This window comes from Zingiber officinale, chromosome 8B (genome assembly GCF_018446385.1).
Source record: "Zingiber officinale cultivar Zhangliang chromosome 8B, Zo_v1.1, whole genome shotgun sequence".
NCBI lineage: Eukaryota > Viridiplantae > Streptophyta > Magnoliopsida > Zingiberales > Zingiberaceae > Zingiber > Zingiber officinale.
In genome coordinates, this window is record NC_056001.1 from 11748159 (window position 1) to 11769630 (window position 21472).

Here is a 21472-nt window from a genome sequence, read left to right on the forward strand (position 1 = left end):
TCGAAGGTTTGCAATACTCAAACGACCCATGATCACTCTCCAGTTCCACCCATCCGTGATACTTATATTGAGAAATTACCCGTGCCTCTGCAGCGTTATATTTCTCACACTGTTGATGTTCAACCTGATGGTCATTGTGGATTCAGGGAAATAGCTGCACTAATTGGGTATGGTGAAGAAGGTTGGGTTCAAGTACGATTTGAGCTTATAGAAGAGATTCAACAAAATAAGGATCTATATGATCAACTTTATCCAGATCCAAATTTGATAACCAATCTATTATTCTCATTGAATTATTTCGAGCAGTGGGCACCAGAAATATATTGGATGGACGCTATGCTTTTGGGAATTGTCATCGCATCAAGGTACAATCTTGTACTTCATACATTTGGTGAAAATATTGGGAGTTGTTTTACTCACTTGCCATTAAGAACTCCTCCAGTACCAAACCAAGAGCGTCGAGAAATAGCTATTGCTCATATTGGCAATCACTTCGTACAAGTTTTCTTATATCCTCATTATCCTGTACCACCCATTCCAACTTGGTGGTGGCAACATTCATCGTATGAAGCTAAAGGATGGGTCACTCGTTATAGGACACGCACTCATTTGTGGTACGAAGTAATAGGTGCACCACCACCAAATGTATTGGGAGCAGAATTTGGAGACAATATTGATTAAGATTTTTATTTTTATATGTTTTTATGTTTTTTTTTGTATTATTACATGTACTCTTCATTTGGAAAAAAAATATATTTGTTCCTAAGTTATGAATGTGTTCATTATTAATTGGTAGTATTTTTTTTAGTTTTAAATATAAACTAAAAATAAATAAAAGATTATAAACATATAAAAAAATTATTGAAAAAAATAAAACTGATAAAAAATTAATAAAGAAATTGATTAAAAAAATAAAATTAAAAAAAATCAATTGAAAAATATAAGTATTATGAAAAAAACAATAAATTAAATTAATTAAAAAATAAAAATTAAATAAAATTTATATAAAATTGAAAAATAAAGTATTGATAAAAAATAATAAATTAAATTAATTAAAAAATAAAACTAAATAAAATTAAGGACCTGAAATGAAGGAAAAGACTGACGCGTGACAGTTGTATCGTTGATATGGGAAGGGAATCGAATCAGTTCAGTGACGAATGGCACTCAAATACTTGTTGGATTGTTGGTAACGAGTTCGGATTTTGAATTGATTAACAGGCAATTAATAGGATCGCCCTTTTGTTTTCCTTTTGTGTTAGATTTTTTTTTTCCCAAATTGCCTTTAGCCTTTAATAAACAAGCTAATTTTCGAATCGTAATACCCATTAATTTGACTAGTCATCTATCATACAAAGTAGATGTCCCCAAGAGTTGGTACCATTGATATTTATATGTGGTATTATTGTCATGGGTCATATGATCAAATTCTAGTATGTGAAATATATCACGGATCATCTTCCATGCAAAAGATCATTCTATTGAGAAATTATACGAGATCGTCTTGAAAAAATCTCGAGATGAATGGTTTAAATAATAAATATCTAATTAGTTGTCAATTCAAATAGTACCTCAAACAAAAGATGCAGTCGCGCACGGATAGTCCTATAACTAAATACTGCATTTATATCTTGAGATGCTTGTAAGAGTAGCTGAGTATGTAGGCTACGGCAGTAAAATAGTTGATAATTGAATCTAATAACTAGATATCTATGTTCTTGAATTGTAATTTAGACGGTCTCTTTGGGACGGTGCGATGATTAAGACATGAGGTGTTGTCACATGAGGTCTTGGCGTTGAAATTCGGAGTGACCGAGCATAACCTCTCCCATGTCTTGGCCATTTGCACTAATGGCTAGTAGTCATCCGTGATTTACCTCCTCCGTGTTGACCTAGGGACGGGTTGGCGGGGGCGCTGGGGGCGAGCGAATCGCCTTTTGCCACATGAATTGCAATTTAGACGTCCCCGGGGCATGGTGCTACGGTAGGACATCCAGGTTATCACCCAAATACTCGCGGTTCGATCCCCAGCTATGACGTATTTACAGGAATTTTCCTCCAAATGGGGAGCATAATCAAAGGATGTTGGACGTCTGGGTTGGCTACCGCGCGCGTTTCCCGATTTACCCTGATGATCGATGAAAAATTTCTGTGGAACTGAACTGGTCACTCCGATCATCCTAGAAATAATCAATGAGACATTTCTTTGAAGTGCAATTTAGACATCCAATTATGATTAATAATATTCAGATTAAAATTGAATTTACATAAAATACTGAATACTAATGACCCCATTAATTTGACTAGTTATTTATCATACAAAATAGATATTTAAATAGGACTGGGCAGCCAATATCTAATTAATTATTCATTCAAGTAATACCTTTGAAAATAGCATACACCTACTTGGTGTAAGTATCTAAAAAAAGAGCCAACATAGTATGTTACTGTCAATAAACCTATATCGATTCTCAGTAATATAGAATTCTACTAGTTATTTCAACTCTTTTTTATCATCATTGATGTGGATATGATTTAGGGCAGAAGAGGAATTAGGGAAAAGGGGAGAGATATTATGATCATTTTACTGTAGCAAGCCCTTTTAGGGGGGGGCGGGCGCGGGGCTGCCACCTTCACTCTTCTCCTTTTCCTCCTCACAACGCCGCCGCCCACGACTCCCCTTCTATTCTCTACGACGCCACCACTGACTCGTCGCCTCTCCATTTCCTTTCACCCTCTCGCCGGAGCCAAGCCACCCCTCTTCTCGCTCTCGTGCACGCCGCCGTTGAGGCCTATCGTCGTCGGAACAGAACCCTTCCCTTTTTCCCGACCCTTACGCAGCAGCCCCGCTAGCCGGCAGTCATCGGGCACCGCGGCCTTGCTTGTCGGCGCCTCCTTCGACTCGTCACGCCTCCACACGTTGTAGCCTCTCTGACCAGCAGCCCCCGCGCGCCAACAGTACACGTGCCGATCGTCCTTACGTCGATTTCGTCCCGGCTCCGATTTCGTCTCGTTGTGTGTTGGCCTTCGTGCCGTTATCTCGTTCCAGCTTTGTATGTTGTGGTGTTTCAACTTTTGTGCCTTGGTTATTGTTGGGCGTCACTGATTTGACCGTATTCCGCTCCTGTTGTTATCCCGGTCTGCGTGTCGGTGTCTTATCCTGGCTTGCGCGCCGATGTCCTATCCTGATCTATGTGTCAATAGTGTATTTCGGCCTGCGTGCCGATCTCATTTCCCGGTTTGTGTGTTGATTTCGTGTACCGGCCTGCGTGCCGGTGTCTTATCCCGACCTGCAGCTCATCTTCTGACTTCATGCCGCGTCTGGTTCCGCGTCGTCAGATCCAGCTCTTCATCCTGATCGGGAGTCGTCTACTCTTTCGGGTCGCGACAACTCGAGCCGCGTCCCATCCGAGGGCGCCCCCTAGGCCAGGGTACGTTACCGTACTCACCCCTTATTTATTTCATTATTATATTATTAGTCGGTTACTCATATATTCGTTGGATCCGCCTTGAGACTCGGGGTACCGGGGGCCGGGCCAACCCGGTCGTTGGCTGCAGGTAGCGTTGACCAGAGGACTTCTGACGACTTGGTCAACATAGAAGTCATCTCAGCATACCCCCTCTGGGACGTCGCGATTCGGTCAACATTCTCACCACCTCGCCCGACGGTCCGTCTGACTCAGGTTCCGGACGGGATCAAATTTGGCGCCGTCTGTGAGAATCTCCTTCGCCTGTTCTGGAACGTGAAGATGGACAATGTCGGGAGGTTCTCTGCTATTATCACAATCCCAGAGGATCCCGATGAGCATATTATCTTCTATCCTCACGCCACCGATATTCAAGAGTCGAGGGATCGAGTGGAGCTTCAGCTGGCTGACAGGTTAGTTTTTCCATTATGTTTTTACCCTGGCTCCACGGGTATTCGGGAGTTAAGGGACCGAGACAAACCCTTAGCCGGTTGGCACGGCTCCCCGATCAGGTACGCTACAAGCTCTGCTCCCTTTTTACGATTATAGGAACTGATATAGCTCCCTGATAAGAGAGTAAGATTCTAGTTCCTTGATCAAAGACTAGAGCCTTCGATTTTTGATCGGACACTAGGGGCCCAGCTCCCCACTCATAGACCTGGGACACAACTCCCCGCTCATACACTTAGGACACAGCTCCCCGCTCATACACTAGGGGCACAGCTCCCCGATCATTGACTCGCAGTACCACTTCCCGATCAGGATTTAGGGGCCTCACTTTTTGATTACAGGCTAGGGGTCTTACTCTCCGATCAAGGACCAGGGGCCCAGCTCCCCGATCAGGTGTGTTATAGGCTCTGCACCCTTCGCCATGAGGCTATGCATCCTCTTACTGCTATAGGCTCTGCACCCTTCGCCATGAGGCTCTGTATCCTCTTACTGCTACAGGCTCTGCACCCTTCATCATGGGGCTCTGCACCCTTCACCATGGGGTTCAACATCCTTTTACTTATATAGGCGCTTCACTCTATTATTGTTATATGCTCTACATCCTTCACTTGTTTGGCAGCCTCTTACATCTATAGGTGTTGCTCCCTTCACCCACGGTGTTCTGCTTCCTCATATGGCTATGGGCTTCACTCCCTTTGACGGTCAAGGCTCAGATTATTCTCTCCTTGATTCCGCGGATATTTGGGAGTCGAGGGATCGACACTATTTCTCTCACTGACTGTATGAGCATCTGGGAGTTGAGTCAGTCGGTTGACATCACTTCGCGATCAGGTTGACATCACTTCGCGATCAGGTATGATAAAAGCTCTATCTTTTCATATTGCTACGGACTCTGCTTCTATGAGCTTCAAGGCTTATCCTCCCCCATTCGGGGTCAAGATATCGCCACTGGTCTCGGACCAGAGTATCACCACCGGTCTCGGATCGGAGTATCGATAACGATCTCTCGGTCGAGCTTCCAAACCAATTCCAGGTCGGGCTCCCAGACCAATTCCTGGTCAGGCTTCCAAACCAATTCCCGGTCGGGCTTCCAGATCCAGTCCTGATCAGATCTCTAGATCAATTCCTAGTCAGGCTTCCAGAATGCTTCTTGGTCAGGCCTTCAGATTGTTTCCTGGTCAGGTCTCCAGATCGAGTTCTGGTCGGGTCTCCAAATCAAGTCCTGGTCAGACCTTCAGATCAAGTCCGGGTCAGGCCTCCAGATTGCTTCTTTGTCAGGCCTTCCGATTGTTCTTAGGTCAGGTCTCCAGATCAAGTACTGGTCAGGCCTCCGGATAACCTCCCAGTCGGGATTCCAGACTCTCGCCCCAGTGCGAGTTATAAGTGAGCACTGCTCTCACGCCCAACGACCTTCCCAGTCGGTTGTCCCAGACTCTCGCCTCAATGCGAGTTATAAGTGAGCACTGCTCTCACGCCCAACGACTGTCCAGGTTAGCTGTCCCAGACTCTCGCCCCAATGCGAGTTATAAGTGAGCTCTGCTCTCACGCCTCCAGACTCTCGCCCCAGTGCGAGTTATAAGTGACTCCAGACTCTCGCCCGAATGCGAGTTATAAGTGAGCATGACTCTCACGCCCAACGACCTTCCCGGTCGGTTGTCCCAGACTCTCGCCTTAGTGCGAGTTATAAGTGAGCTCTGCTCTCACGCCCAACGACTTTCCCGGTCGGGTCCCAAACTCTCGCCTCAGTGCGAGTTATAAGTGAGCTCTGCTCTCATGCCTCCAGATTCTCGCCCCAGTGCGAGTTATAAGTGAGCATGACTCTCACGCCCAACGACCTTCTCGGTCTGTTGTCCCAAACTCTCGCCCCAGTGCGAGTTATAAGTGAGCACTGCTCTCACGCCCAACGGCCATCCAGGTCGGCATTCCCAGACTCTCGCCCCAGTGCAAGTTATAAGTGAGCACTGCTCTCACGCCCAACGACCGTCCAGGTCGGTTGTCCCAGAAGTGAGCACTGCTCTCACACCCAACGACCGTCCAGGTCGGTTGTCCCAGACTCTCGCCCCAGTGCGAGTTATAAGTGAGCACTGCTCTCACGCCAAACGACCTTCCAGGTCAGCTGTCCCAGACTCTCGCCCCAGTGCGAGTTATAAGTGAGCATGACTCTCACGCCCAACGACCTACCCAGTCGGTTGTCCCAGACTCTCGCCCCAGCGCGAGTTATAAGTGAGCATGCTCTCACGCCCAACGACCTCTTGGTCGGCACTCATCACTCCACTCACTTGCCGCTCTGCCCGACACTCATCACACTCGCCTCACTTGTCGCTCTGCCCGACACTCACCAAACTCGCCTCACTTGCTACTCGCTCTGCTCGCCGCTCTTCACTTGTCGCTCTGTCCGGCACCCATCACACTTGCTTCACTCGCCACTCTGCTCGGCACTCATCCTTCGCGTTTCGCTCACCACTGTTGCTCGGATGGCACTCACCGCTCACTTGCCGCTCTGCCCCGCACTCATCATACTCGCCCCGCTCGCAGCTATGCCCGGCACTCATTATACTCACCGCTCACTTGTCGCTCTGCCCGGCACTCATCATACTCACCCCGCTCGCCGCTCTGCCCGGCACTCATCATACTCGCTCTGCTCGCCGCTCTGCTCGCCACTCAGCGTTCGTGTTTTGCTCACCGCTGTAGCTCGGTCGATACTCATCGTTCACTTGCCGCTCTGCCCGGCACCCATCATACTGGCTCCGCTCGTCGCCCTGCCCGACACTCGCCATTCACGTTTCGCTCATTGCTGTTGCTTGGCCATTGGCTCGACCACTCACTGGTGCCCCTCGGCTACTCGTTTTACACCGATCGGCCTATCGCTTAAAGGCTTTCTCGTTTGCGCACTCGACATCACTCGCCCATTCTTATTCTGCTCGGTAGGCATTCTCTCTATAGCCCGGTCACGATTTATTGATGCTCGGTCAATATTTTTCTCGATCGCGATCACGGCTCTGCTCATCCATCATTCTCTCTATGACTCTATCACGATTTGCTGTCGCTCGGACGACATCTTCTCGGTCGCGCGTTGAACATCGCTCTCCCATTCTTAGTTCGACTGATCAACATTATATTTGTTTCCTGGTCGGCATTCTCTCTACTGCCTAGTTGACATTTTTGGGTCGTCCGATCGGGATTTACTGTCGCTCGATCGTACGCTTGACATCGCTCGCCCATTGACTTTAGACCTGCTCGGTATTCGCTCAATTCCCTGCTGGGCACTCGCTCGACATTGCTTTTGCTGCTCGGTCAGCACTTATTCTTTTCGTTATAAAACGAGCCCAGTGATAGGAGTTTGCGTTCAACAGTGGTTATATTTTACGTTGGACTTGGTCTAGTCAGTCGGACTTGCGCCTCCTTCGACTAGACTTGAAGGGGAGGCTTGTGATGTGGATATGGCTTAGGGTAGAAGAGGAATTAGGGAAAAGAGGAGGGGTATTATGGTCATTTTACTGTAGCAAGCCCTTTTAGGGCACTGTTCACAGAGAATGGGGGGGGGGGGGGGGCGGCTTCGTTCGAGCTTTTGGGGGGGGTGCTTTCTGCCCGCCGCCAGGGAGAGGGAGCTCTCCTTCCTCCCTCCCACTCATCTCCTTTCCCTCTCCTCAACGTCACCTCCTACTCTCCTCTTTCTGGATTTTTTCCATCGCCTCACACAAGGGGGGTGCTTCATGGAGGAGGTCGCTGCCACCGCCAACAGGAAGAGGACCTTCCTCGTCCTTTGCTCCTCGCCGGCACCGCCGCCGGCTGCCACCTTCACTCTTCTCCTTTTCCTCCTCTCGACGCCGCCGCCCACAACTCCCCTTCTATTCCCTGCGACGCCACCACTAACTCGTCGCCTCTCCATTTCCTTTCACCCTCTCGTCGGAGCCGAGCCACCCCTCTTCTTGCTCTCGTGCACGCCACCGTTGAGGCCTATCGTCGTCGAAACATAACCCTCCCCTTTTTCCCGGTCCTTACGCAGTAGCCCCGCTAGCCGGCAGTCATCGGGCACCGCAGCCTTGCTTGCCGGCGCCTCCTTCGACTCGTCACGCCTCCATGCGTTGTAGCCTCTCTGACCAGCAGCCCCCGCGCGTCAACAATCCACATGCCGGCCGTCCTTACATCAATTTCGTCCCAGCTCTGATTCCTTCTCGTTGTGTGTCGGCCTTCGTGGTGTTATCTCGTTCCAGCTTTGTATGTTGTGGTGTTTCAGCCTTTGTGCCTTGGTTATTGTTGGGTGTTACTGATTTGATCGTATTCCGCTCCTGTTGTTATCCCGGTCTGCGTGCCGGTGTTTTATCCCTGCCTGCGCGCTGATGTCCTATCTTGATCTATGTATCAATAGTGTATCTCGGCCTGCGTGCCGATCTCATTTCCCGGTTTGTGTGTTGATTTCGTGTCCCGGCCTGCGTGTCGGTGTCTTATCCCGACCTGCAGCTCGTCTTCTGACTTCATGTCGCGTCTGGTTCCGCGTCGTCAGATCCAGCTCTTCATCTTGATCGGGAGTCGTCTACTCTTCCGGGTCGCGACAACTCGAGCCGCATCCCATCTGAGGGCGCCCCTGGGCCAGGGTATGTTACCGTACTCACCCCTTATTTATTTCATTATTATATTATTAGTCGGTTATTCATATATTAATTCGTTGGATCCGCCTCGAGACTCGGGGTACCGGGGGTCGGGCCAACCCGGCGTTGGCTGCAGGTAGCGCTGACCAGAGGACTTCTGACGACTTGGTGAACATAGAAGTCATCTCAGCATACCCCCTTCGGAACATCACGATTTGATCAATATTCTCACCACCTCATCTGACGATCCGTCTGAATCAACTTCCGGACGGAATCGGTCATAATTTATCTCTCTTCAAAATAATAAAGAGTCACTTTGAAAGGACTCGAGGTGACAATTTCAAATTTTTTTTTCCGTTGCCAGATTCAAAATCCCAAAAATATAATTATAATAAAGCCACACAAAACCAAACAAAAACATATATAAAAAAGGTGTTTTCATTTAAAAATTAGAAAAGAAAATCAGTTATGATTTGCTTTAAATTTAGGGCGCTTATTAGCCAATCAAATGAAAAGCTAATTGACAATCTTTCTGGTCACAAGCTAATTGTGTATTTGTGCGTGTATATATATTATACATACAGATATAGAATCTAACACTTATTTTATAACTTTTTAGTACCAATCAATTTAAATAAAACCAGTTTGATCTAATTTGAAAGCTTGTCAATTTCAATTTAAAATTTCCATCTATTTTGTTAGTTTTGATTTAAATTATCTGAACAAGCCAATACAGGGAACATTATCAACCGCTAACTGGCAGTCGGTTCTAACTGTTGTTGCACACACAAATATTAAACTTAAACGGAACCATAAAGAGCGAAGGAAACGGCCAAAGGAATTGAGCACAAACCCTTTAGAAACAACAAACACTGGAGGCCTGATTAAACACGAAATTTCTCCAATCAAATGAATCCAAGACATACAAAATATCTATTGAATAAATATCATCTTTTGTCAGAAGATACTCTTCAAAAGGATTTCCAGTCTAGTGTACTAACCATTTTCACTCACATGTGCAATAGCTAGTCTGCAACTGCAAGATCACAGCTTACCTTTTATAAGATTATGGTTCAAACTAATCATAGAACTCTCAAATCTTTAAAATATCTCAAATATTAGTTTATCAAAATTCATTGCCCTCTAAAGGAAACAGCAAGGTAATATAACTTGATAAGATATGATGGCACTTGATAGGATTCACTAAACAAATGATTCATTAAATGCACATTTAATTTGACAAAACTATCTTCAGTGTAAAACCAGAACGGCCTGAGAGTCGGTCGAGTATATGGGATCCAGCTCAGCATACAATTGGCCAGTCTAAGAATTGGTCAGACTTTTGAGAGTAAGTCTCTTTGATGGGCAGTCATAATGTTAGTCGGATTTACAGGGGGAATCCCTACCTCATATATAAGGTAATATACAAGATAATTCTCACTACAAACCCGGTCAGACATATAGCTGACCAGACTTTCAAATCCCTAGTTAGCATTTCAAGGACAAGCTTCGGGACATACAAACAATTGGTCCAAGGTACAGATCACATCTTCAGGGATATGACTCTCCATTCTTCAAAGGCAAGTCTCCTAGTATATGATCGTTCAGTCAAAGAATTAGTCGGACCTATGGGATTACTTTAATATCATATTCCCAGCACCAAGTCATATAAGACATAGCCAAGAGACCCAGGAGTCGGATGACCTTATATGACTTAGTGCCCTACTTATTATATATTGATATGTCAGTATAATATATAGTTGGTCGTCTAAAGATCAAGGAGAGAACATTGTCAGAGAATCACAACAACTCGTTTGAGAGTAACAGTTATTTGTTAGAGAATATTCTTCTATTGAAATATATGCATTCAATGGAACTTTCCTCGGAAGTGACTATACACCTTCCATCATCCGACACATTATGACAACATATTCTCTTAACCATCTCATTAAGGGCGTAAGTTATAAAAGACAATTCAGATATAAGTAACGAAAGATTCCTCGGAGAATGACCGTACATCTCTCAGGTTGTACGCTTTCCATTACTCGACAACTTTTGACACCTAACGTTCTTCGCCACCTCATTATTATGGAGGTTATGAGAGGTGGTATAAAAAATAGTCCTCTTCTTTAGTTAGGTACGTGACACAATATATTTTACATACCGCACGCATCTACTATTTATCTTCTCTACTTTTCGCTCGACCACCGTACTGACTTGAGCGTCGGAATGTCTGCGTCAGAGACCTCTCTAATTCTCGCTCTAATAGTTTCTTTGTTCTCTCTTTAGTGTACGTAGAGAGGAAGGAGGTACCACAAGTCCTTTTTAACCAGTTCAAAGTCTTATTCCGATCAACCTCAAAGTCACTTACTTAGCACGTCTTCTTTTCTGATTTTATATAGGATCAATATTAACGTCAAATCACCGATGATTCGTTCATTGATAGTTCACGCAAGATCAATATCTATCAGTGAGAAATATAATCCTCGTGTGATTGATTATATCATTACAATCCATTCGTCCTTAATGATTATTCATTATTTTACTATTAAAAATATACTTTCTTATTAATACACATGATATATATATATATATATTAAAAATGATATATTTATCGTTGCCACTAATAAAATGTTCACGAATACCAGAATTTATTCAAGTTTCTTAGTAAATATAAAATACATTAATAAGCAATGCTTGACATATTGAGCTTGGCATTTTGAAAAAAAAAATGTTTATGAGCACAATTCACATCAATTTACAATTACATTAACCTATCAAAACTTCAACTATGATCTTAATTTTTATTTAAATACTTTCAAAATAATATTATAATTTAATAAAATAAATAAATAATATTCTCAAAAAAATAGTACCTATAATTTCAACTTTCATTGTTTTCTTTTAATAGCATCGACCCAGATTATGGATAATAATATATCATAGGATAAAAAAAAATATAAATACAGGTTTTTAAGACCTTTAAAAAAAGTAATATATTTAGGGGTTTGCTTTCTTTGATATATATAGGATTTACACGAATTTAATATTTTATATTTATTATAAAACTAATTAGTAGCTTATTTATTACAAAAAACAATATTACTTGCTAGGGAAACACATTGAATCATTATTAATATTTAATTTCTTTTCCCCCACATTTCCAAATAACCTTAAAAGTTACCATTATATTCCCATCTCTATATAACTAAAGTTTTACATTATTTCTACAAGACAAGTTTTTCGTTCTATCCACTACGAAAGTGAAACCATGGCTACGCCAAATATTCATTATTCTTCCATTGCCATTGTTAATCTTTCTCCTTGATAATAATTATTTGTTAAACTCTATGAATCTTTATTATTATTAATATTTCTTTATATTTTTAAATATTTTCAAAATGCTCATGTAATTAATTATTATTTATTAATATGAATTTTGGGCAGGAGTGACTGCTATTGGAGTTTGTTATGGAAGGCTTGGCGATAATTTGCCACCACCTCCAGAGGTACGGTTGTGGCTCTGTTCGAGTCCAACCAAATCGATCACATGAGAATCTATGAACCGTATCATGATGTGCTTGCCGCCTTGGCTGGATCCAACATAGGTCTCATAGTCGGGGCACTCCATCAAGACATGCAACCATTGGCCCTTGATATTTCGGCGGCTCAAACTTGGGTCGGAACCAACATAGTCCCCCACATCAACAATGTCAACTTTCGTTACATCAACGTAGGCAATATAATGAGATCATTCCGAGTGATATGGCTCAATTCGTCCTCCCTGCCATGTCCAATGTCCAGAGTGCGCTCGTCGCGAACAACATTACCACTATCAAAGTTACCACTTCGGTGGCCACCACCGTGCTCGGGGTTTCATATCCACCTTCGGCTGGGGATTTCTCGGACGCGACAAAAGAGATCATCAGCTCCATTGTGCATTTCCTCGCAGTGAATGAGGCTCCGATCCTTGTGAACATGTACCCTTACTTCGCGTACAAGGATAACTCCAATGATATTTCATTGGACTATGCCTTGTTCAATGCAACCGGGGTGATAGTTCAAGATGGACCTTTTGGATACCAAAATCTATTTGATTCAATGTTAGATGCGGTCAATGCGGCATTGGAGAAGGTTGGAGGGGCAAGTGTGGGTGTGGTGGTCTCCGAGAGTGGTTGGCCGTCCGCAGGTGACTTTGGAGCATCAGTTGACAATGCATGCATTTATAATCATAATTTGATCAACCATGTCGTGAAAGGGACACCAAAGAAGCCTGAGGTTGCAATTGAGACCTACTTGTTCTCGATGTTCAACGAGAATCAAAAAGGTCCGGTAGATTTGGAGAAGTTCTTTGGTCTCTTTTTTCCGAACAAGACACCGGTTTATCAGTTGAAATTCGCCTAAATATGAGAGATGAGGAAGTTTAAGTTGTAGAGCATTTGCTTTGCCCATGGCCATGTTTGTGTACTACATTTGATGGACATTAAATAAGATTGATCTTGGATCGAATTGAATTAGTTTTTCATCATAATTTAATTTTTTTATAATTATGTTTGTGTGCTAAATCCATGAATATTAAATATAATTTATCTCAGTGTGGTGTAGACTGAAATGGTTGTTTAATATCCATAATTCAAATGGTTAATGATAATGTTTGTATACTCAAGCTAATGAAAATTAAAGGATATTGTTTTGGATTTGATTGAAAAGGATGTTTAATATTCATAATTCAATTTGTTGATGTTTATGTTTGTGTACTAAATGGATATTAAATATAAAGTGGTATTTAGTTAAATAACTAAAATGAGTATGAATTTAATAGTAAGGTAGAATGAGAATAGAAATTAAATTATAGATTATTATTTTATGAGAAAAAAATATCATGCTCACTCTACTCATATGTATAAATGAATACTTGCTTGATCAATGATTTAATATTTGTGCACTTAAATTATAGAAATTAAATAAGATTGATCTTGGATTCAATTGATCTGATTGTTCAATATCTATAATTAATTACAAATGATTGTATTAGTGTACTAAACCTAATGGATATTAGATAAGGTTGGTCTCTAATTCGACTTAAATAGTTATTAATATATTTGCATACTAAACCTAATGGATACTGATCCGGATGTAGTTTAGGGCATGAGGGAAATTAGGGAGATGAGTGATCCGGTGGCAAGAGCCCGGGACCCCCTAACGAGGGGTCAACGCCACGTGGAGGTCAAATGGCCAAGTAGCCCGCCGGAGAAGGGTGAGCCGACCGGACTTTGAAGAAATGGATAGGGCCGATCGGCCGACCAATGGACATTCGGTAGTAAAAGGCGCCCTGACCGGGTTGGGGTTCCGACGCTCAATGAAACAATGTCTCAGAGCCGAGAGGAAGTCACTCGCCTGGAAGTCTCCCCGGCATCTCAGCACAAGCGACAGGCGAGATGTGAGGGGCGTGCCGTCCGGCCGGCGCAAGGGATGAAGGCCGTCCGGACGATGTTCTCCATCCGGCCGTCCGGACGTACGTCCCGGCCGGCGGTAAAGGAGAACAGGAACATCTCCTGATAGCCGTCAAGTCACATGACTAAGCCATACTCCTAGTCTGACAACGGGGTGTCTTGTTGTTCCATCGAAGGCGCGATGGGACTGTTGCAGTATGGCGTCAGGTAAGTTTTCTGACAGGCACACACCGAGGCATGGGTTGCGGATACGCACGCGCCTCGAAAGGCGTGTAGGAGCTTTTTCATCGCCCTATATAAAGAACCTTAGACTTCGCCGGAGGTACGCATTCTACAAGCATGGGAACTCCTTTTTCCGCTACTTACCTGACTTGAGCGTCGGAGGGTCGCCGCCGGGAACCCCTTCCCGGCCCGACTTCTGTGCAGGATCGCCGGAGCTTCGGAGGCCTGTGCCATCGACTAGGAGAGCGCCACGTGCCCAGCGTCCCTTGGTTCAGCGATTCGGACAGGATCAATTTGGCGCCGTCTGTGGGAACGCTCCTGCATCCTATTGGAAACAATGGACGAGGCTGGACGACAACACGCGGTGACACTTTCGACAGAGGAACTCGACGCTCTGATCGAGATAAGGGCCGCCAAGCTTGTGGAGCAAAAACAGAAGGCAGCAGCCGAGCGGTCGGAGCAGCAAGCAACTTCAGCGTCTGGCGACCGAGCGGAAGCACCACCTGCCACCGTCGCATTTCATCGGGCTCTGTTCCGCACCCCTGAAGCCGTGGCAGCCCACCGGGATAGGGGATCTTCTTCGGATGAAATGCCTAGACGAGATAACAGAAAGGGGAAAACCCCCCGAGCGGACGTGTCGCCCGAGCGAATCAATCGCCAATTTTCAAAGGCTATCCTACGAGACCCTCTGCCAAAGCACTACGCGCCTCCTACGATCGGCGAGTACAATGGAACAACCGACCCGGATGATCATCTGGGTAAGTTCCATAACACAGCTACTCTCTATTAATACACAGATGGAGTAAAGTGCCGAGTTTTTCTTACCACTCTCTCGGGCTCGGCTCAACGGTGGTTTCGGAGATTGCCGGACGGATCCATCACAAGCTTCAAAGATTTCCGAACGGCCTTCCTCCACCATTTTGCGAGCAGTCGACGCTACCAGAAAACGAGCGTGAGCCTGTTCGTCATCAAGCAAGAAGCCCGTGAATCGCTTCGAGCTTACATCCAGCGGTTCAACCAAGTGGCGATGGACATTCCAACGGCCACCTCAGAAACCATGATGAATGCCTTCACACAAGGCCTGGTGGATGGGGATTTCTTCCGATCGCTCATCCGAAAGCCGCCCCGGGACTATGATCACATGCTACACCGGGCGAACGAGTACATCAACGTGGAAGAGGCACAAGCGGCTAGGAAAAAAGAAATTCCAACCGAGCGGGCTCCTCCAGCCGAGCGGAAACAACCCGCAACCCATCAGCCGCCCAGAGGACCAAGGGCCGAAGCAATTCGATCCCCCCATGCCAGATCCCACGTGCAAGAGGTATCCGCCGCTCGGCCCAAGCCAAAGAAGAAATGGACCCCGAGGTTCTGCTCCTTCCACCGGACGGATACGCACAACACAAGGGATTGTCGAAGTCTTCCTTTCGTGTCTCATCCCGTACCCCGGAATGACGGACGGCGGTCTCCCTCAGTCGACAGGCGGCAAAGAATTCATGAAGCCGATCGGCACCGTTCCCCAAGGCAGGAGAATCGCCGAGCGTCCAGAGAACGGTCTCGACCGTCTGCTCGGGAAGAGGAAAATAAAAGCAATACCTCCCGAGGCGAGATTAACGTTATTACTGGCGGGCCAACCGGAGGAGACTCTAACAGAGCAAGAAAGGCGAGCGTCCGACAGCTCCAAATCCATGCCGTTGGCTACAGCCAAGAACGGGCGAGCGGACCGGAAATCAGTTTCGGGCCAGGGGACTTGGAAGGAGTTGAAGTACCCCCACGACGATGCTCTGCTTATCAAAGAGGTAATAGCCAATTACACAATTCACCGCGTATTTGTTGACACAGGGAGCTCAGTCAACATCTTATTCAAGAAGGCGTTCGATCAGCTGCAAATTGATCGAGCCGAGCTGTTACCCATGACAACTCCGCTCTACGGGTTTACGGGTAACGCAGTTCAGCCGGTCGGACAGATCCGGCTGGCTACCTCGTTGGGAGAAGAGCCGCTCAGGAGGACAAGGACAACAAACTTTGTGGTGGTCGACTCTCCCTCGTCCTACAACGTCATTCTGGGATGACCTGCGTTCAGCGAATTCCGAGCGGTCGTATCAACCTTCCATCAGAAGATCAAGTTCCCCGTGGAGGACAAAGTGGGAGAGGTACGAGGAGATCAGTTAGCAGCTCGGCGATGTTACATCGAGATGGTCCAAACAGAAGCCAATTCCGCTCGGAAGGCGCCCCGGATCGAGGTAAACGCCATCACCGAAAAGCCAACCTCTTTAATTTATGAAGAAAAAGAGGAAGCGCAGATTCACCCATCCCGATCGGAGGCCACAACCTTTATTGCGGCCGATCTGGAGGAGAAGCAGAAAGAAGAGCTGATCCAATGCCTCCGAAGAAATCATGATGTCTTCGTCTGGTCGACACATGAGCTGCCCGGAATTTCGCCGAACATAGCGCAACACGAGTTACATGTCCGACCAGACGCTCGGCCGGTAAAGCAAAGAAAAAGAGATTTCAGCGCCGAGCGGAACGTCATCATCCGAGCGGAGGTGGAGAAGCTTCTGGAAGCCAAACCGGGCAACAAATGGAGAGTGTGCATAGATTTCCGGGATCTCAACAAAGCTTGCCCGAAAGATTTTTATCCTCTGCCCCGGATAGACCAGCTGGTGGACTCTATGGCCGGCTGCGAATTAATCTGTATGCTCGACGCTTACCAGGGCTATCACCAAGTGCCGCTCGCCCGTGAAGATCAAGAAAAAGTCAGCTTCGTGACGGCCGACGACACTTGTTGCTATAATGTAATGCCGTTCGGATTGAAGAATGCGGGAGTCACATATCAGTGCTTAATGAATAAAGTATTCAGAGAGCAGATCGGGCGGAACCTAGAAGTTTATGTGGACGACATTCTCATCAAATCCGTCCGAGCGGCAGATCTCTTCAAAGACATGGAGGAAACCTTCCGAACGCTGCGCAAATATGAAGTCAAGCTAAATCCCCAGAAGTGCCTGTTCGGAGCAAAAGGGGGGCGTTTTCTGGGGTACATAGTGACCGAGCGGGGAATCGAAGCAAATCCCAGCAAGGTGAAAGCTCTACAAGATATGCCGCCCCCAAGAAATACAAGGGAAGTGCAGCGTTTGGCCGGTCGGATAACCTCTCTATCCAGATTCATCTCCAAAACCGCCGACCGGAGCCTTCCTTTTTTCAAGATCTTATGCAAAGCTACAAAATTTTACTGGGATGAAGAATGCGACCGGGCGTTCGAAGATTTGAAGGCATATATGAATTCGCTCCCGGTATTAGCCAAGCCGACTATTGGTGAGCCACTTTGTATTTATCTATCCTCGACCAAGCAGGCAGTCGGCTCAGCATTGGTGAGGGCGAGCGGAGAGGAGCCTGTGTATTTCCTTAGTCACATTTTAAAAGATGCTGAATCTCGCTACACTGGGCTCGAAAAGCTAGCTTTCGCTCTGGTCCTCGCCGCTCGGCGCCTTCGTCCATATTTCCTGGCGTATACTATTATTGTCAAAACCAATAGCCCGCTCGGACGTGTTCTACTAAATCCCGAGGCATCCGGACGGCTCATCAAATGGACGACAGAGCTAAGTGAATTTGACATTCAATACCAGCCCCGCTCGGCGATCAAAGCGCAATCCTTGGCCGACTGAGGTGCAAAGGCCGGAGCTGGAAGCTATGTGGAGAATATATGTGGATGGGTCGTCCACTCGGCTCGGAAGCGGAATCGCAATATTGCTGCTCTCCCCACAAGAAGAAAAGATGCACCTATCCGTCCGGCTGGATTATAAAGCTACCAACAATGAGGCGGAGTATGAGGCCCTCATAGCTAGCTTGCAGGCCGCCCGGCATGTGGGAGCCGGTCGGGTGACACTCCACTCGGACTCGCAGTTGGCCGCTCAGCAGCTCTCTGGTACTTTCGAAATCAATAGTGCTCGGCTCAAGCTCTACGCTGAAGCCTTCGAGAAGCTCAAAGCTGATTTTCGAGAAGTTATTGTTCAGAAGATACCCAGAGCAGAAAATCAAGCGGTCGATGAGCTAGCCAAGCTCGCGAGCTCAATAACGTCGGTCGCCATTCAGCAGCCAATTGAAAAAGTACTGTTGGTGGCGCACGTCGACCGGATGGAAGGCCTCACATTTCCAAGCGACTGGCGGACGCCCATCATAGAGTTCCTCCGCTCGGGCGCCACACCATCCAATGAGTATGAAGCCCAGCTGCTAAGGAGGAGAGCAGGTCGGTTCACACTCATCGGCGATCAGCTTTATAAAAAGGCTTTCTCACGCCCGTTGTTGAAATGCGTGAGCTCGGAGGACTCGGCTTACATCCTCCAAGAAGTACATCAAGGATCGTGCGGAGGACATCCGGGCGGACAAGCACTAGCTAAGAAGATCCTGCTGGCTGGATACTTCTGGCTGACTTTACAAGCAGATGCCGCTCGGACAGTGTCAACGTGCCTTTCATGCCAAAAGTACCATAACTTCAACCACCGACCGGCGGAAGAAATGAAGGCATCAACGGTTTCATGTCCGTTCGATCAATGGGGAATGGATATTGTTGGTCCATTCCCGATGGCGACCGGGCAGCGGAAATTTTTGCTAGTGGCGGTTGATTATTTTTCCAAGTGGGTGGAGGCCGAGCCGCTAGCCAAGATCACCGAACAGATGGTCAAAAAATTTATCTGACAACACATCATCTGTCGGTTCGGCATCCCTCGCCGATTGGTCTCAGACAATGGACGGCAATTCACAGGGAAGATGCTAGGGGATTGGTGCAAAAGCTACGGCATCGAGCAACACTTCACGTCCGTGGCTTATCCCCAAAGCAACGGTCAAGCCGAAGTGGCCAATCGGGAAATTCTTCGTATTCTGCGCGCTCGGCTCGACCATTTGGGAGGAAGTTGGCCAGATGAGGTGCCGGGCGTCTTATGGGTCATCCGAACGACTCCGAAGGAAGGGACGGGCGGCACACCGTTCCATTTGGTGTATGGCGGCGAGGCGGTCATTCCGGTTGAAGTCGGTGTTGAGTCCGTCCTGAGGATGAGCTATGATGATGGTAACGCCGAACGGAGGAATATTGAGCTGGATTTGGTCGACGAGGAGCGAGCCAAGGCGTCCGTTCGGCTGATGGCGTACCGGCAGCGGATGAAGCAAAACTACAACCGCCGCGTAATCCCCAGATCATTCCAGGTCGGCGATCTCGTCTGGAAGAAAGTCAAGCCGGTCGGCGACGTCGGCAAACTGGAGGCACCGTGGGCGGGCCCCTTCAAAGTTATTGAAAAGCTCCGCTCGGGCGCATATTATTTGGAGGATGAAGCCGGGCGGCAGCTAGATCGACCGTGGAGTGCAAATCATCTCCAGCCTTATCGAGCTGGATGAAAGGTGCACGAATGTAATTCATTTTTGTGTATATGCTAGTCGCCTGTGTACTTGTAATGCAGGAAGCAAAAAGATGAAAACACATTGAGCATCCTCCGCCGAACGGCTTACTGCGTGAAGACCTCGTGCCGTTCGGCCGGGGCATATAAATATACGAGACGAATGCTCGAGGACGAAGACCCCGCGCCGTTCGGCAAGGGGAATTGTATCCGAGCCAAAGGCTCTATATTGAAGGCCCCGGACCATTAGGCCGGAGGTATATTAAACGAGCCGCACGCTCGATATCGAAGACCCTTCGCCCCTCGGCAAGGCATATATAATCAATTAAAAGTTAACCAGGAAGACCGTCGAGCGCCGACGTTAAAAATCGAGAGACGAGCCGGCGTCTATAAATGTCCGAGCGGAAGACCGTCGAGCTCCGACGTTAAATATCGAGAGACGAGCCGGCGTCTATAAATGTCCGAGCGGAAGGTCGTCGAGCTCCGACGTTAAATATCGAGAGACGAGCCGGCGTCTATAAACGTCCGAGCGGAAGACCGTCGAGCTCCGACGTTAAATATCGAGAGGCGGCCCTATAAGCGTCCGGCGGAAGACCGTCGAGCTCGGCGTTAAATATCGAGAGGCGAGCCGCGTCTATAAATGTCCGAGCGGAAGACCGTCGAGCTCCGACGTTAAATATCGAGAGACGAGCCGGCGTCTATAAACGTCCGAGCGGAAGACCGTCGAGCGCCGACGTTAAATATCGAGAGGCGAGCCGGCGTCTATAAACGTCCGAGCGGAAGACCGTCGAGCTCCGACGTTAAATATCGAGAGACGAGCCGGCGTCTATAAACGTCCGAGCGGAAGACCGTCGAGCTCCGACGTTAAATATCGAGAGACGAGCCGGCGTCTATAAACGTCCGAGCGGAAGACCGTCGAGCTCCGACGTTAAATATCGAGGGACGAGCCGCTATAAACCTCGAGCTGAAGACCGTCGAGCTCCGGCGTTAAATATCGAGGGACGAGCCGTCTATAAGCCGCCGAGCGGAAGATCGTCGAGCTCCGGCGTTAAATATCGAGGGACGAGCGGCGTCTATAAGCGTCGAGCGGAAGACCGTCAAGCTCCGACGTTAAATATCGAGAGACGAGCCGGCGTCTATAAACGTCCGAGGGGAAGACCGTCGAGCTCCGACGTTAAATATCGAGAGACGAGCCGGCGTCTATAAATGTCCGAGCGGAAGACCGTCGAGCTCCGATGTTAAATATGACCGTCGAGCTCCGACGTTAAATATCGAGAGACGAGCCGGCGTATATAAATGTCCGAGCGGAAGACCGTCGAGCTCCGACGTTAAATATCGAGAGACGAGCCGGCGTCTATAAATGTCCGAGCGGAAGACCGTTGAGCTCCGACGTTAAATATCGAGAGACGAGCCGGCGTCTATAAACGTCCGAGCGGAAGACCGTCGAGCTCCGACATTAAAAATCGAGAGACGAGCCGACGTCTATAAACGTCCGAGCGGAAGACCGTCGAGCTCCGACGTTAAAAATCGAGAGACGAGCCGACGTCTATAAACGTCCGAGCGGAAGACCGTCAAGCTCCGACGATAAATATCGAGAGACAAGTCGGCGCCTAAAAACGTCCGAGCGGATAGCCAGTCACATGATGCAATCAACGATAGCCTAGTTATACGGCTGAGCGGCTCGCTTATCAAAGATGTATGGAAAAACCCTTTGGAGGTAAGGCACAAAGAAAAAGTGGGTCAGTGGAAGTTAGGGATATTAGCATGTAAATGCCGAACGTTTACGTTCGAAAGCCTAGCAGCTGCGCGGTCGCATGATAGATGTCATTAAGACGATCGAATTGAGCCGGACAAAAGCGTGGCGCCGAGCGGAAAGGATATAAAGAACACTTTAGCGTGACGACGGAAAA

The 21472-nt window shown here is 47.1% G+C and overlaps 1 pseudogene; it reads left to right on the plus strand.

Moving 5' to 3' along the window:
- Window positions 1–6391: 6391 nt before the first annotated feature.
- LOC122013507 lies at window positions 6392–12910 on the plus strand (annotated as a pseudogene).
- Window positions 12911–21472: the final 8562 nt, after the last annotated feature.